The sequence below is a fragment of the Peromyscus leucopus genome, chromosome 14 (genome assembly GCF_004664715.2).
Source record: "Peromyscus leucopus breed LL Stock chromosome 14, UCI_PerLeu_2.1, whole genome shotgun sequence".
NCBI lineage: Eukaryota > Metazoa > Chordata > Mammalia > Rodentia > Cricetidae > Peromyscus > Peromyscus leucopus.
Window position 1 is genome coordinate 43171032 of NC_051075.1, and position 21665 is coordinate 43192696.

The window sequence follows — 21665 nt, forward strand, 5'->3', positions numbered from 1 at the left end:
AAATACAACCTTTGTTAAAGGTTTGCTCTTCTGGAGCAAACACGTAACAACAATCAGTGAACCCATCAATGAATCACCAATCCCTGGAATCGGGTTATTTTATAGATGGTGCGAGTTGGCTTGGACAGAGGACCTTCTTCAGGCCTCCAGCCTGCTCACAGAAGAGCCAGAACCAGGACACTGTGGGAACAGACTGCTCACCTGGCCTTGCTCTTCCTAAGCTGCTGGGCCAAGAGCTAGACAGCAAGAAGGAACGGATGTCCTGAGCAGTGTTTATGTGCGGGGCTGCTCATGCCCTTTAGAATTGGCATAGGCATACTGGCCCGTGATCTCACAAAAGAAAGGCAACAAAGTGAGGCCAAGAGTCCCCTTCTTCCACAGTCCCTGACTGCTTGGTAATGCAGTGTGCTCTGGCATGTCCCTACAGGGTAGCTGGGACCTGCTGGCAGAAGTGGGTGCCTGAGATGCCGTACTAAGGTAACTACAAGCAGTCCAGGTAGAGGGGGCAGGAAAGAGGGATGGTGGTTGGTGGTCACCTTTTGCCATCCTGATGCTCTACTGTGCCACATGTCTCTGCACAGACAGAGTCAAAGGTCGGGAATGTGACTGCAAAGGCAACATTGAGTGCTGGGTCTTCTGGAATACCTGTGCATCTGCCATCTTCCGCCTACCCTGAGGTTCCCACCACTGACATCCCTCTCATGAGGCTGCACCCAGAGATGGAGGCCATCTTGGAGCACAGGCCCCCAGCATCTGCCCTAACTTGGTTCCGTTTTCATCTTAACATAGATTCACTGTCACCTTGGAGAATGACTTACAATGTTCAGGTTCTTTGGAGGCTACCAAATAGGAGACGAGGGGGCTATGATTTGGATATTTTTAAACGTGTGTCCCCCCACGCGTTCATATGTTGAAAGTTTATCCTCATGGTAGAAACTTAATCCAACTATGGTGGTTAGGCCTGGGGCCTTTGGAAGCATCCAGAACAGTCCTAAACAAAGTGAGAAATAGTGACGATATTACAAAGGTGATTTCAAAATATCCTACAGAGTCATAGTTTAAAACAAAATCAGCCTAGTGGAGGCATAAAAGTAAACACACGGGCCAATGGAATAGAGGACATAGAAATAAACCCACCCATCTTCAGCCAGTTGTCAATCAAGATGCCAAAAACATAAGGTGGCGAAAAGACAGCCCACCAACAAACACTGGTGGGCAAGAGACTAGATCCCTATCTCACCTTGCATAAAAACCAATTCAAAATGGATTAAAGTGTTCATGGAAGGCCAGAAAATTTCAAACTACAAAAACCAGGAAACACACATTGAGACGTTGGCATGGATGATTGTCTAAGAGGACTCACATAGCTCAAGAAAGAAAAGCAAGAACAGTAAAAGGAACTGCAAAAATTCAAAAGCTTTTTTTTTCCACAGCAAAGAAAATGATTGGCAGAATGAATGGACAGCCTACAGAATGGGAAAAAAAGCTTAGTCAGCATCTACCTGACAGAGGACTAGCATCCAGAATATATAAAGAACTCAAAAAATAGCAAAAACAAAAAACAAAAAAAAAGCCAAATAATCTAATTAATAAATGGGTGAATGTTCTGAACAGACACTTCACAGAAGAAGTACAGATGACCAATAAATACATGAAAACAGCCCTCAATATCTTTAGCCACTGGGCAAAAACAAATCAAAACTATGCTGAAATTCTCTTACCACAGTCAGCATAGCCATCACCAGGAAAACAAAAACAATAAATGTTAATTAATATTTGAAGAAAAAAGTGTTGAAAAAATTAGTTCAGCCACTATAGAGATCAGTATGAAGATTCCTTAAAAAGGTAAGGAACAGAACTACCATATGACCCAACCCCACCATTCTTGGGTATATACCCAAAGGAATCAAAGTCATTATACAACAGAGATACCTGTATATTCATGCTTATTATGTCACTCTTTACAACAGCCAAGATATAAAAGCAGCCCATTTGCAGGTCAAATGATGAATGCAAAGGTCTCCTTGAGCAAAGGAGACCTCAACGCCCACCCCCATGGTGACACACTTCCTCCAACAAGGCCACACCTACTCCAACAAAACCACGCCTCCTAACAGTGCCACTCCCCATGGGGGCCATTTTCTTTCAAACCAGCACAGGGGGAGAAATTCATACCTGGGACTGTAAACCTAGCCAACTACCCATGGCTGGGGAGATCATGAACTCCCAAGGGGAACCTGCTAGGACCGTTTCTTAAACCAACATAATTTCTAACTGTATTCTAAATATGTATCCTTATACCCATAGGTAAGTGTAGCTCTCGTCAAAGAAGCTTTTACAGAGATCCATGACTAGTCAAAATTCAGGGAGTAAGTGACTGCGGGGTGCCCGATCCCAGCTGGTACAACTACAATATAACCCCTGAACCTAAGGCTCGGGAAAATTGTGGAGGAGGGGCAGAAAGATTGTAAGAGCCAGAGGACCAGAATGCCTGCTGCAAGATAATCTCTTCTAAACACGACAGGGAAACCGTATCCATGAAATCTCAACAACGTGCCTGACTAAACAAGATCAAGATCCACATAATGACAACACCAGGTGACATGCCAGCACGAATGGGGGACATCTCACAAAGCCCCACCCCTAGATGAAGAGCTACCCAAAACCAATGGCTGCTGAGAGAGAGAGAGAGAGAGAGAGAGAGAGAGAAATCAGTTTTCTCCAGGGATAGGTTATCTAGTCCCAGGTGGTTAGCCCTAAACACATGAGCATCAGAGTAACATTAAATAGACTCATAGGTTATGTATACATATGTGTGTGAGTGTAACAATAAATAATTAAAGAGGAAGAGACCCTAAGTCTGAGGGAGGGGAACATGGGAGGATTTGGAAGGGCAAAGGGAGGGGTGAAAATGTTGTAAATACAGTACTCAAGTATGAAATGCTCTCAAGTATTTTAATTCATTTTTTAAAAGAAGTGAGGGTGGTCATCCAGTATGCTGGAGTTCTCAGCATGCCTCCACATGTGTCACCCTGTTTTTTGAGCAGTGTTTTGGTGGAATTTTGTAGAATGGTGATCTCACATAGATCTCTAACATGCCATGGCATCTTGGCTTCCTACAGAGTGCCCGTGGGTCTCCCCAGCTTTTACCGCAATGGTGGCTGCACCCGTGAGGTGCAGATCAATGCCTGGTTCTTCCTGTGCAAAACAAAGAGGAAGTCACAGAAAAGAAAAAACGAAGGTTATGGGCAAGCACCTCAGGGAACCCAAACAGCCAGGAGTGTAGCCGAGATGCCTCACCTCCTTAGTAATCAGGGAAATGCCAATCAACCGAACACTGGGAACCTCGTGGCTGTCTCCTCACACAGACTTTGACCTCTGGGATGATGGATGCTTTTGCCTTTATCTCTTTGTTGGCTATTTCCAGAACCAGATGATGGTGGCTTCAGATCCATCTCTCTCAAGACCCCAGAACTCCAGGTGCTCCATATGGTTTGGGAGAAAATACCTGAGTGGCTGGAGCATTAGGCCAACACCTTCAAAACATAAAGAGAAGGTCAGGGGCGAAGAACCTTCACTAGTGGTCCAACTTGTTCTCGAGGCAACCATGTACTCTAGACAGGTATCCCATCTCCGACACAACTGCCTTCTTTGTGTGTATGTTTGCTTATTTATTTTTTATTTACTTATAACATCTATGAAGGCAAGGGCCTCATGAGGGCATTCACTAAATTCATTGTATTGCGTAGTTCATAGAAGGAACCAGGTATTTGGTATTGAAAAAGCACATGAGCAAGTGGGCTGGAGACTTGGCTCAGTAGTTAAGAGCACTTGCTACTCTTGCAGCAGACCTAGATTTGGTTTCCAGCATCCACATGGAGGCTCACCACCAACTGTAACTCCAGTTCCAGATGATCCAGTGCCCTCTTCTTGACTCCTTGGGCACCAGGTATGAGCATGGTACACAAGAATACATACAGGCAAAACACCTTTACACATAAGATAAAAATAAATACAGATTTTTTTTTAAATGCCCCCAACCCCTCATGGGACCTGTGTCATGTCATCTGTGAGATGATGGATTTAGTCTATAATGACTTTGTCTTTATAAATGGTTTGATACTGAGAAAAGAAGAGGGAGAGGAGGAGGGGGGCCTTAGGGAAGTGATTAGATAAGGTCCCCAGGGTGGAGACCCCAAGCTTGAATCCTTCTGATTTCGTAGGAAGAGGGAAAAACCAGAAGGCATATATAGACTGCATGGATACCACCTGTCTCCAGCCCTGCGATGCTCTGTCATCTCAGGTCTCCTTACTGAGAAGGCCATCACCAGATGCAGCCCCTTACTTTTGTGTTTCCAGAACTGTAAATCCTAATACCCTCTTTCTTTATAACCTCTCCTATCCATGGACCCAACACCCTCTTCTTACTTCTTCTGGCACCAGGCAAACACGTGGTGAATACAGACAGACAGACAGACAGTCATACACATAAAAAAAAATAGAATAAATAAACATAATTTTAAAGATTCAATCAAATCATGTTTCTACATTGCTTTTCACTGTGCTTGCTACTTGGTGTGTAGGCAGTGAACGTCACTTCTCTCTCCTTCCGGGGAAATGCATCATGTACCACCAAGAAATTAAAACGGTGGGCCATGCCAAGAAATATTAGGCATATCCTGATTTCAAAGACATCAAACGTCACAGGGGTGGGTGCAAAGGAGTCTAAGGCTAAAAGAGGCAAATCTTTGGGGGGCTGTGAGGTCTCAGCGGCATTCAGAAACAGAATCCTGCATCAGTAGGGGAGCTCAGCTCCCTTCTCCCAGTCAACCCGTGGTGCTTTAATCCAACATCATAATTATTACGCTTTTTCAGCCCAACAAGGTAAGATTGAAGGGTCTGATTAACTCTTAAGGTCCAGGTGACCATACCTAAAAAAAACCAGTCTATTGTAAGTCTATGTGAATAGTCAAGTTGGCTAAGACAGACAGCATGTCTGTCCCTCCACAGGGACTAAGCTGCCTCCTCTGCCCCTTAAAAAGACATCCTAAGAGGTCAAAAGCATCCATGCTCCAATGTGGCTCCCTGCTGTCCTCTCAGAATACACATACTCTGCCCAAGGGTCAAATTAATTACTGCTGTGCCTCCTGTGGGTGATTTAGAAGCCACAAATAAAATTACATGTTTTAAGGAACTAATAGAATCAATCACTTTCTTACAAATAGATATAACCCAGGTCAGCCTTGGCCCTTACAAAGTTGTATATTGCTTTTCTATCTCTTATTTGTGAGGAAGGAAACTTCTGGGCTCACAAATGAAGATGAATAGTGGAGACTTTTAGAAGAAATTAATTTTATTGGAAAGTCATTTCTTCTTCTGACAACACTAGATATTTGTGGGACAGCTCTTAGTGTTATTGACTCAAAGAGATAACATTTGTCCTAGATGATGATGTCGTTGCTATGGTAACTTCTTTTAACAAGACTAAAAATAATGAAGTCTGTGTCTGATTTTACTAGGACAAGTCAAGCCTTTCTCCAGACCCATCTGAAAGAAGTATCTGTCGACTGCTACAGATTTATTTTGAATTAAGGGGCACGTCATTTAAGGGCTGAAGTGAATTGTTTTTATTTCCGCCTGACTCCACCACTTCTGGATGTTGTGGCTCTGCAGGGCACGGCAGGCACATGTCTAACCAAGAGGAACAGAGAGGAGTTTAATGAGTCACAAAGAGGCATTCTTTATTGCAAGTGCGCCCTGTATTCTCTTTGGCATGAGTCCACCAGGCTTCTGGGTCCCTGAGCCCTTCCTCTGTAATCCCACAAGAAGTCTCACAGACAATGGCAAGACTGTTGTTAGCTATGCTTTGAAGCAATAGAACCCTGTTTGGTAGATATTGGCTGTATTCAAAAAAAATTCCTGGCCTTGGCCCCATAGTCTTCGAGAGTGTGCCTATCTGTTGAGAAGGGAACAGGAGAGACAGGCACTTTCTCCATTCCTCAACTCACAGATATGAATCAAGAGCCTACTGTGTGCCAGGCACTTTCTCCATTCCTCAACTCACAGATATGAATCAAGAGCCTACTGTGTGCCAGGCACTTTCTCTTTCCTTCCATGTTTTACTGAGCATCTCCCTGAGTGTTACAGTTACAATAAGTACATGTGGTGCAGTTAAGAATAAATCTGGGAACCTGGTGTGTGCAGCTCTGTTCCTTGGGATTGAAACATCCCCTGCTGGAGGGAGCAGAGAAGCCATCAAGCTCATGAAACTCACCAGAAACATCACAGACTCAGGAAACCCATGAAGCATTCAAGATTCTCAAGGCCCCTTCTCAGGCTAGATAAGCATGGGAAATGCAAGAAATGCACAGTACTACGTGGAATGGTTGAATTACAGTTATTAAGCAATCTTTTTTTTTTTTTTTTTTTTTTTTTTTTTGGTTTTTCGAGACAGGGTTTCTCTGTGTAACTTTGCGCCTTTCCTGGAACTCGCTTTGGAGACCAGGCTGGCCTCGAACTCACAGAGATCCGCCTGGCTCTGCCTCCCGAGTGCTGGGATTAAAGGCATGCGCCACCACCGCCCGGCTATTAAGCAATCTTATAGACAAGAATTTTATTTAAATAAAGTCTTCAAATAAAACACATAGAGCATGAATCATTTACCCTTATAGATTCCCATACTTAAAAAAAAATCCAGGAACTGGAATTGCCATGTGGAATTAGAATGCAACTGGATAGACTGTCAAAGTATTATCTTAGTATTGCACCCATCAACACACTTACCCTCATGTGGAAGAGCATCTGTTACTCCAGATTCACCCCATTTATTTATCAGTGGTATTTGAAGTTTTTATGAATGAGTTCTAGTATCTTACTAAACTGAAGATCCAATTACATTGCTGTGGAATGTCACTCTGTATGCTGGGAATGTGTGTTGTTCTGATTGGTTGATAAATAAAATGCTGATTGGCCAGTAACCAGGCAGGAAGTACAGGCAGGATAAGCAGACATGGAGAATTCTGGGAAGAGGAAGGCCGAGTCAGGAGTCACCAGCTAAACACAGATGAAGCAAGATATGAAGGCAGAACTGAGAAAAGGTACGAAGCCATGTGGCTAAACATAGATAAGAATTATGGGTTAATTTAAGTGTAAGAGCTAGTCAGTAATAAGCCTGAGCTAATGGCTGAGGAGTTATAATTAATAAAAGCCTCTGTGTGCTTACTTGGGGGATGCAAGTGGAAGAGATGTGTCCCAACCGCCAGCCAGCTGGGACACAGGAAAACTTCTGACTACATTATATTTCTCTTTTCTTTTTTATTTTTATTTATTTATTATTTATTTATTTATTTATTTTTGCATGGCTCACAATCCTTTTCTCACTTTTCAGTTGCAGTTTTGACCTTTTTCATATTAATTTCTTAGGAGATTTTTATATTAAGAATCTAGTCATCTAGATGCCAATATATAATCTGACCCTCTCTGGCCTCTGTGGACATCTCTACCTGAGTTATATGTGTGCATACATACACACAGACACGATACACACAAATAAATAAAAATAAAAAAGACAAAAACAAGACACTGTGGGAGGTAGCAGGGAAGAGGGAGCTATTCACTCCAGGCCAAGGAAACTCCATGTAAATGAGGGTCTCTTTCCTTTCCACTGGCATTTCCTCAGGGATTGCAACACTGCCTGGGTGACAATTATTTAAAATAATTACTGAAACCATCTGTTGAAGGGATCACTAAAGACACAGCAGAGAACATGGTGAGTTTCAGCTGTCTCCCAGCTTAGAACAATGCGTACGAAGGAAGAATCCTGAGGATGAGAGCAACAGGCAGGGTGTGGTCTGGGTGCTCCTGGGGGGCACAGTGACTGGAAGGACTAGAGCAAACTGACCATCGGGAGGAGGTAGCTTCACCTCTGGCTTCAGCTGATAGATGCCATCCAGGATACACCCCATTAAGCTGAGACACAGACAGAGACAGATTCAAGTGCATGGGCACGATAAGGTTTCTAGCAGCCACACTGTAGAGGTGAAGTGAAAAGGAGAAATTAATTTCAATAACTGACCCAGGTACTGAAGTGCCAGAAATAAAATTTAATTTACTTAACCCAACATGCATATGTTTCAAAAAATTTTGGGGGGCGGGGTGGGGATTGGTTTTTGGTTTTTCAAGACAGGATTTCTCTGTGTAGCCTTGGCTGTCCTGGAACTCACTTTGTAGACCAGGCTGGCCTCGAACTCACAGAGATCTACCTGCCTCTGCCTCCTGAGTAAAGGGATTTAAGGTGTGCGCCACCACCACTCAGCTCAATATGTAATTTTGACAAGTATTTGTAGGTTGGTTTTTTTCATGCTATGTGTCTGCCACCCTACAGGTCATAGAACATCACATTCGAGCTCACCATAGCACAAGGGCTCAGGGCTACCTGAGGGGCAACCCTGGTGACAGTGTCTGCAGTGTTTAATTGTCTACACCCTCTTCCTGTGACTTATCTACTCATTTTCCAACAGCCTATGAAGTTTTGAATAGCAAATTTTACAAAAAAAACAAGGCCCAAAAAGCTGTTAAGGGAATTAGCCACAGCCTTCCCGCCACACAGGCAGAGAACTAGGGTTCAAATTCTGCCGATTTTGTCCATCATGGGTAGCTTTAGGCACTTGTCCAGTGAGAAACCACAGCCTACAGTGAGGGTGATACCGGCTCCACCTTAAAGAAATAACCAAAGCACAGGGCCTTGGACAGAGATACTTCTTATAGCTGGCTGAGGCCAACGCACATGCTCCTAACTGGCCTAAAGACCAAGAATACGTGATGGTGGGTTGGTCAAACCTACACAGGACACTTGTGCCACCTCCTCCAAGGTGCAGAGAACATCAGAGAAGGGATGTAAGAGCCAGAGCATCAGGGGGTATGCAAACAAGAGATGTCCTTCGACCATGGCACTTATAAACTCACTGTGGCTGTGGTGACCTGCATCACACTAGACCTGCTGAGATTTCATCACGGATGGAGAGGGCATGAGGGAGTCCCTCTCATGGTTTCTACGGGAGAGGGTACCGTTTTCTTTAGAGCTTTAACTGCTGCCAAGTTGTCCATGCTCCAGGAAATTACACCCCACTCATGTTTATGTGAGCGTCCTTAATTCAGCTCAATGGGTAACACACAAAAAGATGGTTTAAAAGCAGGAAGGAAGCTGGGCAGCGGTGGTGCATGCCTTTAATCCCAGCACTCGGGAGGCAGAGCCAGGTGGATCTCTGTGAGTTTGAGGCTAGCCTGGTCTATAGAGCAAGATCCAGGACAGGCACCAAAGCTACACAGAGAAGCCCTGTCTTGAAAAACCAAAAAATAAAAAAAATAAAAAATAAAAAAGTAGGAAGGAGGCTTATTGAGAAAAGGGGTGTCAACAGGAGAGGGTAAGGGTAATGGGGGTGAAAACAACTGAAATTCACTGCATGCAGGAAACTGTCAAAGAAATTTATTTAATTAAAAAAAATTAAGACAAATAGCCAAGTCCTTGTAGGCTGAGCCTAGACCACTGCACACACTAGATCTCTAAACATAAGGTAGCAAGGTACCATAAGCATATGGGAAAGATACCTTTTTAAAAAAGAATTTACCAAAACTGCTTATTTATCCAGAACCATGATTTCTGATCTGCTGAGACTAAATGATTTATCTGAGAGGCTCGGGCTCTGGAATGTGCCTTTGCGGCTGACTGAATCGCCGCCGAAGAGGTGCGTCAAACCAAATCAGAGAGAGAAATGCCTCCCAAGTCGAGATAGCCCTGACATTCCGTGAACGATGAAGCCAGAATAATAATCAACTCCAGAGAAGAGAAACTAATAAAAATCAAAAACACTGGGGGAGTCTCATCATGAAGCATCCAAGCGAAAAAACTCAGCACCCCAGGCCAGACAGGCAGAGGCTGATGGGTAGGAAAACACAGTGAAAGGTCATGAAGCCATGACAGCTAGGAGTGATTCACCAGCAGGATTTTTTTTTCTTTTCTTTTCTTTTCTTTTACAATACCATTCAGTTCTACATATCAGCCACGGGTTCCCCTATTCTCCCCCCTCCCACCCTCTCCCCTTACCCCCTGCCCACCCCCCATTCCCACCTCCTCCAGGGCAAATCCTCCCCCGAGGACTGCAGTCAACCTGGTAGACTCAGTCCAGGCAGGTCCAGTCCCTTCCTCCCAGACTGAGCCAAGTGTCCCTGCCTAAGTCCCAGGTTTCAAACAGCCAACTCATGCAATGAGCACAGGACTTGGTCCCACTGCCTAGTTGCCTCCCAAACTGATCAAGCCAATCAACTGTCTCACCTATTCAGAGGGCCTGATCCAGCTGGGGGCCCCTCAGCCTGTTCATAGTTCATGTGTTTCCATTCATTTGGCTTTTTTTTTCAATAATTGAGTAAAACCGAAATTTATAATAAGCCACAGTCGTCCTGGGGACCTCCATGCTATATATATAGCCTCCATGGTTCTATGGGTTGTGGTCTCATTGTTCTTTATTTAATATCTAGAATCCACTTATGAGTGAGTACATACCATGACTGTCTTTCTGGGTTTGGGTTACCTCACTCAGGATGATTTTTTCTAGTTCTATCCATTTGCCTACAAATTTCATGTTTTTATTGTTTTTCTCTGCTGAGTAGTACTCCATTATGTATATGTACCATATTTTTTTCATCCATTCTTCCGTTGACGGGCATCTAGGTTTTTTCCAGGTTCTGGCTATTACAAATAGTCCAGCAGGATTTTTAAGACTAAGACCTTCTCTGTCTGTGCCTATGGCTTCCCGACTCTGGAATCCGTGATACCCATGCCCCTCCCACCCCCCACTGATCCAAGTCCCATAACACCGGCCAGAGACTAGAGGTGTGAACTCAAGAATGGAGGAGAGCAACGGTCTTTAATCCAAGATCATGAGGCAGAAGAGAGAAGAGCAGAGGTTCAGCACACACCGCACACACAGAAACAGCCTGAAGAGTGAACATGTCCAGACAGTGTTGCTTCACTGCCTACTTCTCCGTACATGGGTGTCCAGCACCACTGTCTCCCAAAGACAATTCATTATCTTTCCTTCCACACTCCATTCCACTTGCTTCATCTTGCATTACCCATCTCTGTAAGTAATATCACTGAATATTCATTGTAGACACCTACCTGTGGTAGATCCCTATACACACACACACATACACACACCCCAGACTAACTAGTTCAGAATCCTTGACCATGCCACACCCCTCAGACTAACTAGTTCAGAACCCATGACCATATATACACACCCCAGACTAACTAGTTCAGAACCCTTGTCCATGCACACACTCACATCCCAGACTAACTAGTTTGGAACCCTTGTCCACGCACACACACACACCCCAGACTAACTAGTTCGGAACCCTTGTCCATGCACACACACACTCACACCCCAGACTAACTAGTTCAGAACCCTTGTCCATGCACACACACACACCCCAGACTAACTAGTTCAGAACCCTTGTCCATGCACACACTCACACCCCAGACTAACTAGTTTGGAACCCTTGTCCATGCATACACACACACTCACACCCCAGACTAACTAGTTCAAAACCCTTGATGAGCTTCCTCCTGGTGCCTGACTCCTTTTTGGTTCACTGTAGCTAGAAAGATCTTCTCTGTCTCACTCTGCCCTGCATGTTCTAGTTTCACTGCTCCTCATAACTTAATATAAAACATACCCCATAACGGGATTCTTACCACAGCCCCCACCTCTCCACTCGCCCCTCCCCATCCTCATCTCTCCCCCCTCTGGCCCCTTCCTCTCCTCAGCTACTGCTGCTCCACCCTCTACTCATCCTCTGTGTAGTGGCTTCATTGATGCTTTCTTTCCTCAGCCCTCCCTGACCCTCACATGTGTGAGATGGGTGCCCATGGCACCCATGCTTTTTGTTGTTGTTGTTGGGTTTTTTGTTGTTGTTGTTTTGTTTTGTTTTTTGTTTTTCGAGACAGGGTTTCTCCATGTAGTTTTGATACCTGTCCTGGATCTCGCTCTGTAGACCAGGCTGGCCTCGAAATCACAAAGATCTGCCTGGCTCTGTGTAGCTAGAGTTTTCCTGCCTTGCCCAGTCAGGACAAATCTTTGTCACCTGCCAGTCCCACAGCCACTCAGACCCAACCAAGTAAACACAGAGACTTATAAATTGGTTACAAACTGTATGGCAGTGGCAGGCTTCTTGCTAACTGTTCTTATAGCTTAAATTAATCCATTTCCATAAATCTATACCCTGCCACGTGGTTCGTGGCTTACCGGCATTTTCACATGCTGCTTTTCCTGGCAGGCGGATGGCAGTGACTCCTTCTGCCTTCCTGTTCTTTTATTTCTCCTCTCTGTTAGTCCCGCCTATACTTCCTGCCTAGCCACGGGCCAATCAGTGTTTTATTTATTGACCAATCAGAGCAACTTGACATACAGACCATCCCCCAGCACAGCCAAGTGCAGACCATCTCAGACACCTGCACTCAGGCCCGTGGTCCTGATCATCCTCCATGCGGACCTGCTGGGTAAAGCCATGAGGAACCCGAGAACGGGCTCCCACAGGACATACAGAACATTCCACAGCAGCTCTGCCTCCCAAGTGCTGGGATTAAAGGCGTGCGCCACCTCTGCCCGGCCTCCACCCGTGCTTCTTATGCCGAGTACCTCCCTGCAGGGCCTACATCCCACTTGCCTCTAGCTCCTACTGAACCATTAGCTCGAAGTAGCTATGCTAGATTCTTCTGTCCATGCTTTCATCTCCAGTGTCTGGGGAGAGTAAGCCATGCCAGTTAAATACACATAGAAATGTCTAACGCTAATGGAGAAGTTATGCCCATTAGCCCCCAACTTAAAAATGTGTCAGTACTCAGAGAATTTGACAAAGATTTCCAGGAAAGTGAATGGTCAGGCAACCAAGATTTGGTTCCATATCTAAATAAGAATTTGGTGGGTCAGTAAGATGTCCTCATGAAATGCCAAGAGTTTGGAGTTGACCATATGTGAGTAGACACACCTAGGCAACCAGAACCCTGGAGGCACTGGTCTGGGCAGCAGGGCCAGCCTCATATCCCCTACCTCCCTTCCTATCACAGGACATTGAACCTCGGATCTGAACAGGATTTTCCCATGTGAGTTGCTGGGACACACATCTGCCTCTTGCCTCTTAGTACCTGCCTCCGATGGGTTGGGTTCTATGACTAATCAGTTACCTAAGGAGGAGAAAATGAAGTAATTTCCTCCTCAGAAAATATGAAGAGCATGGAAATGAGACTGGACCGACAGCCCACCACGTGTTGCTATCACTTTGCTCTCCTCCAGCTCCGTTGGGGAAAGGGAGTTGGGCTTCTCTGACAGCCTGATGGATGGTGACATAATTGCAATAATCCTCTCCCCTTGGGGGCAAAGGAAAGAAGGAAACTTCATAATGAAATGACTGTGCCTCAAGATCTAATCACTAGCGTCATCCTCTTGGCACTGCTCAGGTCCAGGACCCTGGAAATAAGAGGCATATTTCAAGCATGCCCAGCGCTGTTGTTAATGCTCTATTTTCTAAATTGTCTTGAAAATCGATGAGGCCTGTAGCAGACTGAGCCAAGTGTGAAGGCTTCAGAAACACTATCAGAATACACACACACACACACACACACACACACACACACACACACACACACACCACAGCACAGCACACCAACAGAGAGTTCAGCTCCATTTATCACACATAATTATGAATCTCATGCCTCCATTTTTTGTTTATTTTTGTTTTGTTTTTCGAGACAAGGTTTCTCTGTGTAACATTCCTGGCTGTCCTAGAACTCGCTTTATAAACCAGGCTGGCTGAGATCCACCTGCCTCTGCCTCCCAAGTGCTGGGATTAAAGGCGTGCACCCCACTGCTCAGCTTTGTGTCTCTGTTTTTAAAAATCTTAAGATGTGTGCTTTAAGGCTCCAAACCAATCTTTCCCTTTAATGCTATGGTGGGGTTCAGGGGACAAAAAGACCTCCATTCAGCCGGGCGGTGGTGGCGCACGCCTTTAATCCCAGCACTCGGGAGGCAGAGCCAGGCGGATCTCTGTGAGTTCGAGGCCAGCCTGGGCTACCAAGTGAGCTCCAGGAAAGGCGCAAAGCTACACAGAGAAACCCTGTCTCGAAAAACCAAAAAAAAAAAAAAAAAAAAAAAAAGACCTCCATTCACACTTTCCCATAGCCAGAACAAATAAAATGCTTGGACACCCCCCACCCCACTCCCCTTTGTATTCCGCCCCAAGTCTCTCTTACTTTCTGGTAGGTTTCTCAGCTAAGGTGGTATCAGCGCTAAGTTCCAAGCACAAGCCGTAAAAGGGGGTAGAAGCCTCTTAATTTTCAATAACAAGAAGATCCCACACGGGGAACACCATTAACAGTGTCATCGGGAGCCAGATCCTTTCTTTCTCCATTTTCCGCTCCGCTGTCTCTTCACTCAAGCCACTGTGCTCAAAACAGAACCGAGGAGAAAGAAGAGAGGAAGGCACCTCATTGCAAGCATCTCTTTTCAGTGTTTTTTATTTTTTAAGTTTTATGTGTGTTTGCCTGTGTGTGCATGCAGTACCCACTGAGATCAGACATGGGTGTCAGATCCACTGAAACTAGAGTTACCGACAATTGTGAAACCTGTGGGGGCTGGGGATTAAACCCTGGTCCTCTGGAAGAGCAGCCAGGGCTCTCAGTCACTGAGCCAGCTCTCCAGCCCTGTTCTCCCTTTTTAAAGAGGAAGAGATACAGTGGAAGTCTCCCCCACAGACGTCCTCTTTAATCCCATTGGCCAGTACCCGGCATTTTCTGCTTGCAGAGATGTTGATCAGATCTGCTGGCCAGAGAGAAAGGCAAGAGGGGCTGTGGGGGAGACAGCACTAGACTGTGGAGCGTAGGGGCTCAATTCGGGGCAAGTGCCATTTGTTGGATTGACTATCTAGCCGTACAATCCAATTTAGCTTCTCTTAGTAAGAAAGCCAACATGTTATCTCATCCCGTCAGATTCTTGCGTCTTCTTTTCCTATTATTTCCAAGCTCAGAGCAAGGGATGGAACATGATTACTTATTGTCCCTGAACACCAGCAACCCTGCCAGAGGGGCACTGCTGACCAGCAGGGAATCAGGCACCATCCATTTGGAGCACTGTATAGTTTATTTGGAAATCAAGAGGACTGGATGGAAATTTCCTGAAGGTTCCTTCCAGCCCCAAGAGCGCATGCTCCTGTGCCTGTGTTCAAATGCCTCCCAGGGGGGTTGAAGCACGCACAGCAGCTAAGATAGGTTAGGAGAGGGAAATGGCTGACTCACACTGACTCCCTTTGGCCTTGGGGAATAAAGGAGCAAATTACAATGATCTTTCAAATCACATCAACTTAATAAAAACAAGAACTGGTGGGTAGGTTCCAGCATGTTCTTCAAGGTAGTCCTGTAATGGGTTACAAGAAAATGACTGGTCCCTTGAAATGGAGATGTTTAAGGAAAACTAAACAAGGCACTTAAATGGATTTTGCCTCTATCTGTGTATTAAAATTAATTTTAGTGTCTACAGAGCATAGTACAACACACATTTGCAGGGCTTAAAACAAATCTTTCCCAACCAAACATCAGCCTATGCTAACCCATGCTCAACAACAACAACAATAATAATAACAGCTCAAATATTTAAAGTCTTGTTCTGTGTTCAATACAGGCCAATTATTAAGCAGCATTCTCTTTCATTGTTCATAATAATATTGCCATACTATTATTTCCATTTTATATATGAAGAAACTAAAGTTACATAATCTGCCCAAGGGCTTACTGCCCAAAGTGGTGGGGCCAGAGTTTGAACTTGGTCAGGGTCTAGATCCTATCCCTGACCATTGTGCTCTACTGCTTTGATAATATTTTAATGTTACCTTTTATTTTTTATATTTCTACTTTGCACTATTACACAGATTATACAGTCTTTTCTCTCCATCTGTATATCTGTCAGCTAATATAAAGACAGACAGGCAGACATATGGGATAGAAGGGGGAGGCTGGAGAAAGGACTCAGAGATTAAGAGCCCTGGCTAGTCTTGCTTCAGAGTTGGGTTCTCAGCACCCACATCAGTCAGTCACATCACAACTCTTTGCAACTCCAGTTCCAGGAGCTCTGTCACCCTCTTCTGGCCTCTATAGATAATCACACACATACTTGACATATGTACACAGAGACATATATACATATACACAAAATTAAAGTTAAAGCCAGGTGGTGCTGGCACATACTTTTAATCCCAGCGCTTGGGAGGCAGAGACCAGGCTGGTCTACAGAGCAAGTCCCAGGACAGTCAGGGCTCCACAGAGAAACCCTGTCTCAAAAAATAAAAACAATATTAAAAACAAACAAAATTAAAGTTAAAAATAGAAAGAAGGGAGGATGAATAGGTGGAAGGGAGGGAGGGAGGGAGGGAGGGAGGGAGGGAGGGAGGGAGGAGGGAGGGAGGGAGGGAGGGAGTTCCTGGCTAAATTTTCCTGTTCCTCAAGCATACCCTACGTTTATACACCACTGTGCCGTAGCTTACAGTGCTCTCTCCATCTGGAGCCTCCTCTTCCTCTTCCAGGAACATGTGCAGCCATTATATCCATCTTCACACAGGAAACAAATAGTTTAGAAGGGAACAAGGGTCAGAATAGAACAGAACTTGCCAGCCATGGCCCATGCCTATGATTCAGGAGGCAAAGGCAAGAGAATTATTAGCTTTAGTTTGAGGCCAGCCTGGGCTACAGAGGGATATACTGACTTGAGACTGACTCATCAACCAGGATCAGCTAACAGCAGCCTTGAAATCTCTGTGATACAACACAATGGAATTACTCACAGTCAGCAGAAACTGTAAACAGGGCTTTGCAATTTGAAAGACAAGGAATCCATCCGCATGATGTGGTCTTGACCACCTTGCAAAGGAAAGAGGACATGCAGAGAGCTATGGAAGCCTGGTACATGACTCCCATCCACATCCTACTGGCTTTAGCTTATTCTAAGACTCTGTTTTCACCAGAAACAAGCTATATTGATTACCTTACATTGCTGTGACCAAAATGCCTGTTAGGAAAATCTTAAAGGAAGGCTGATTTTGGCTCACAGTTTTAAAGATTTGTTTTGTTTTGAATCCATGGTAAAGAAAGCTCATCAAAGTAGTTAGTTGCAGTAGGAACATATCAGACCAGAAAACAGATGAGTCAGACCAGAGAACAGTTATTAGACTTCAAAGACCCACTAACTTTGGCCAAATAGAACCCACCACTTAAAGCTTCCCTAGCATCCCAAAACAGTACCATCACCTGGGAAATAAGCAACCAAAACATGAGTCTGTGGGAGACTTTTCTAATTCAAACTATAGTACAAGAGCAAGGAGTGAAATTGGCTTCTATATACCCAAGAAGATGGGATAAATGTAAAGGGTACTTATCATTCCTACCATTCCTCCTCAAAGTAATATGGACCAATCCTTTCACAATTCTAATGAAGATGGCTTTTATCCCAGCCAAAGCCTCAACTGACCATGAGTATATAATACAGAAATATTCAGACATGCAAGCTCTCAAAAAAAGTGCATATTTCCTGTGTTTCTTCTCAGTCTTCCACCAAACTGGAGCCAGGGGGAATGGCATTTGATGGAGAGTGACATGGAAATGGGATGGATGGTGGCCTGTCAAACCTCCATGCCCTGGTTTATAATGCTCTCTTGTTTCCCATAACACAAAGTCTATAAGCAACATCTAAGATGTATAAATCAAAAAGAAGCAGTAAAAATGTATCACTTGGAAATGGAGGAGTAAATTACAATAAAAATTATTTAAAAGAGTTGAAAATATTTGGCCCAGAGTCACAGAACTTGGAGATGAGTGAAATAGAAAGAATACCATGCTTTAAATGGAAGTTTCTGTCCTGCCAGCAACTCCCAAATACCTGGCAGCTGCTTCCCAAATTACCACACGGAGGCTTATACTAATTATAAATGTCTGGCAATGGCTCGGGCTTATTATTTACTAGCTCTTACATTTAAAGTAACCCATTCCTATTCATCTATTTATTGCCATGTGGTCCATGGCTTACCGTCCTCCAGCATCCTGCTTCTTAAGCGGCTCGTGGCATCTTCACCGACTCTGCCCCTCTTCCTCTGAGTTCTTAGTTTGATTCTTCTACCCAACCTTATCCTACCTTGCCATGAGCCAAAACAGCTTTATTATCAACCAGTGAGAGCACCACACATTCACAGTGTACAGAAGGACCATCCCACAGCATCATACTTTGCTATAACTTATTCTCTTACAGAAGAGAATAATTGAACTCCAGTTGAGAGGTTACCTCAATATGAGCTACCTTAAGAGAGAAAGCATTTCAGAGGTTCAGTCTGGCTTTGCTAACTAGGTTGATGGCTATGGCAGTGGTCAGAAGAGCTGGGAGGATAGAATTGAGAACAGGTGAGTTTAGCATACCTTGACTTATAAACAATGCAAACTTAGGAACCAGAGAGGTGGTCCAGTGGTTAAGAATACTGACTGTTCTTCCAGAGGACCAGGGTTCAATTCCCAGCACATACATAGCTCCAGTTCCAAGGGATCCAATGCCCTCTTCTGCCCACCAAGAGTACTCACTGTGTGCAGGTGATGAACAATGCCAGTCTTTAGGTAGAGATGTCTGCTCACATGTAGACACACAAGTAGCCTCCAGAGAGCTCAGAATAAGAGAGAAAACAACTGTGCTGTCTACACACAGGCTGACAGATCTTATCTCTGAGGGTGGATAAGATCTTCTGGAAAGACAGGTGGTTTTAAAAAAGGGGGGGGCAAGAAATTAAATCAAGAGTCCATAGCTTAGTGCTCAGCTGATGTGGGCCCAAGAGCACATCTCCTCAGGACTCCCACATCTCCTTGACCTAACGATCTCCATTTTAAAGTCTGTCTGTCTTCCTCTCCACATTAGATACAATAACCTTGAAGTTATAAACCAAATGGCTTAGCTTTTTGGTTCAAAAACACAACTAAGACTATTTACATGTTCAATAAACTATATTAAAGTGTTTGTAGTTGTGAGCTGCCATATGAGTTCTGAGAATGGAACCTGGGTCCTCTGCAAGAGCAGCAAGTGTTCTTAATTGCTGAGCTCTCTCTCTCTCTCTCCAGTACCCAACTTAAGCACTGTTACCTAAAAACCACATCTCTTCTCTCTGCCTCCTCTATTTACTCACATCAGAGCAGAAACCTGGTTCCAGCAGCATAGTGTTTGCCTGAACTTGAGACAGGGTGGGAAAAAGAGAGAGAAGAGTTAATGGGTATAGAGGTGCATTTTGATAGGAGCAATCATTTCTAGTGTTCTATGGCATGGGAGGATGACTTTGGCAGAACACAAGTAAATGTATGTTCCAAAGCAGCTAATAGGAGATTTTTTTTAAGAACATTCCCAACATAAACAAATGATAAATGAGAAGAAAGAGATGTCAGTTTCCCTGACCTAACTGTCACATACTGTACAAGTACAGGGAAGCATCATCACGTCATCACGCTCTATTGCACTGACATATAAAAGCTACTATGTAACCGTCAAAAAGAAAAACAAATAAATAAAAATCTAGTTTCTGGACTCTACTCACCAGGAAAAGAGACACATCTCATATCTCACCCTAGTTCGCTCTAAAACCAAACTTGAGTACCGCACAGCCTCGACAGGTCTCTGCGCTCTTACTCCCCCTTCAAGGGGCCAGGGACAGCACAGGTGAGATCTGCCCCCTCCCGGAGGCGCCACCAGTGTGAGCATCCCAGATGGGGAGAGTGGCTCAGATGAGAGCTCCTCCGGAGATGTCACTAGCCCTGGGGATGGGTCTCGGCTCCAAAGAACTTCGATTTCACGAGAACAAGAGATCTGCTTGCGAAGACAGTGAGTGGGGTTTTGTGCTTGTGGAGAGGGGCCAGGTGAGAAGCCAAAGCTCAGCATCAAAGCCAGGGGTTCTCTCCCTCCCTTAAACAGCTCCTTGGAAGATGGGACTTGTGTTCCCAGTCATGAAACGAGAGAGCTGGAGAGGAACAAAAAGATTTATTATACACTGTTTTATAAAAATAACAACAGGGGGCTGGAGAGATGGCTCAGAGGTTAAAAGCACTGACTGTTCTTCTAAAGGTCCTGAGTTCAATTCCCAGCAACTATATGATGGCTTATAACCATCTGTAATGTAATATGGTGCCCTCTTCTGGCCTGCAGGGATGCAGGCAGAACACTGTATGCATAATAAATAAATAAATAAATAAATAAATAAATAAATAAATAAATATTTGCCAGGCAGTGGTGACATCCCAGCATGTGGGAGGCACAGCCAGGCGGATCTCTGTGAGTTCAAGGCCAGCCTGGGCTACAGAGTGAGTTCCAGGAAAGGCGCAAAGCTACACAGAGAAACCCTGTCTCGAAAAACCAAAAATAAATAAATAAATAAAATAAAATAACAACAGGAAACATCTTACTCACATGAGAATAGGAAACTATTAAATTACTGTCCATTCACACAATGAAATAGTATTTATCAATTAAAATTATAGGAACTATACATATGAAAAAGAAAAAGCATTTGACATAGGTTGGAAGCAAGCAGAATGCAAAAAATACATGAAAAATGGTTTAACTCTATCTTTTTGTTTGTTTTGTTTTGTTTTTTGAGACAGGGTTTTTCTGGGTAACTTCCCTGGCTGTCCTGGAACTTGCTCTGTAGACCAGGCTGGCTTCGAACTCACAGAGATCCACCTGCCTCTGCCTCCCTAGTGCTGGGATTAAAGGTATGCACCACCACCATCTGGCCATTCCATCTTCTTATCGAGTGTACCAGCCAGTGGACAAGGGCGAGACATTTTATGAAAAGTGGAATTGGGGTGTATGTGTGTGTTTGTCTGTGTGTGTCTGTATGTGTGTCTATGTAAATGTGTGTCTATTTATATGTGTGTGTGTGTGTGTGTGTGTGTGTGTGTGTATGTCTGTGTATGTATGCATGTGTGTGCCCCCCCTTCTCTGGATGTTAGGAGGACAGAGGTCAATGTTAAGTCTTTCTCAGTTGTGTTCCAACTTATTTTCTAAAACACAGTGTCCCACTGGAGCTCATTGCTTAGGCTATGCTACCTGGCCAGCCAGCCCCCAGGATCCTCCTGTCTCAGCCTCCCTGGCACTGGGATTACAGGCACACAGTGCTGTGACCAGCATTTACACAGGTTCTGGGGATCAAACTCAGGTCTTCATACTTGTGGCTTACCAACTACTGCCCCAGCCCTGGAAATTGATATTTTTTTTAAGGTTAGTAAATTGTGCTAACAATAAAATAGGATTATTTCAAACCCCTAGTGTATGAAAGTTAAGACACTATATAATACCAGAGTGGGGGGGGGGAAGCTTAGCCTGTCAAAGCCCCAGTGGTAGAAAAGGCTCCAAGAAAAGGCATGGCTTTGTCTCTTTCTCTGAGAAGCTGCCTGTTCTCTCCTCTTTAGCTTACCAATTTTCTCAAACAGAAGCTGCCATCATGGTCTCCAGATGGCTGTAACAGTGACTGTTACATCACGGCTGTCCATTTCACATCTGTTAAGGGAATGACACTCTGGGCTGGAGAGGTGGCTCAGTGGCTAG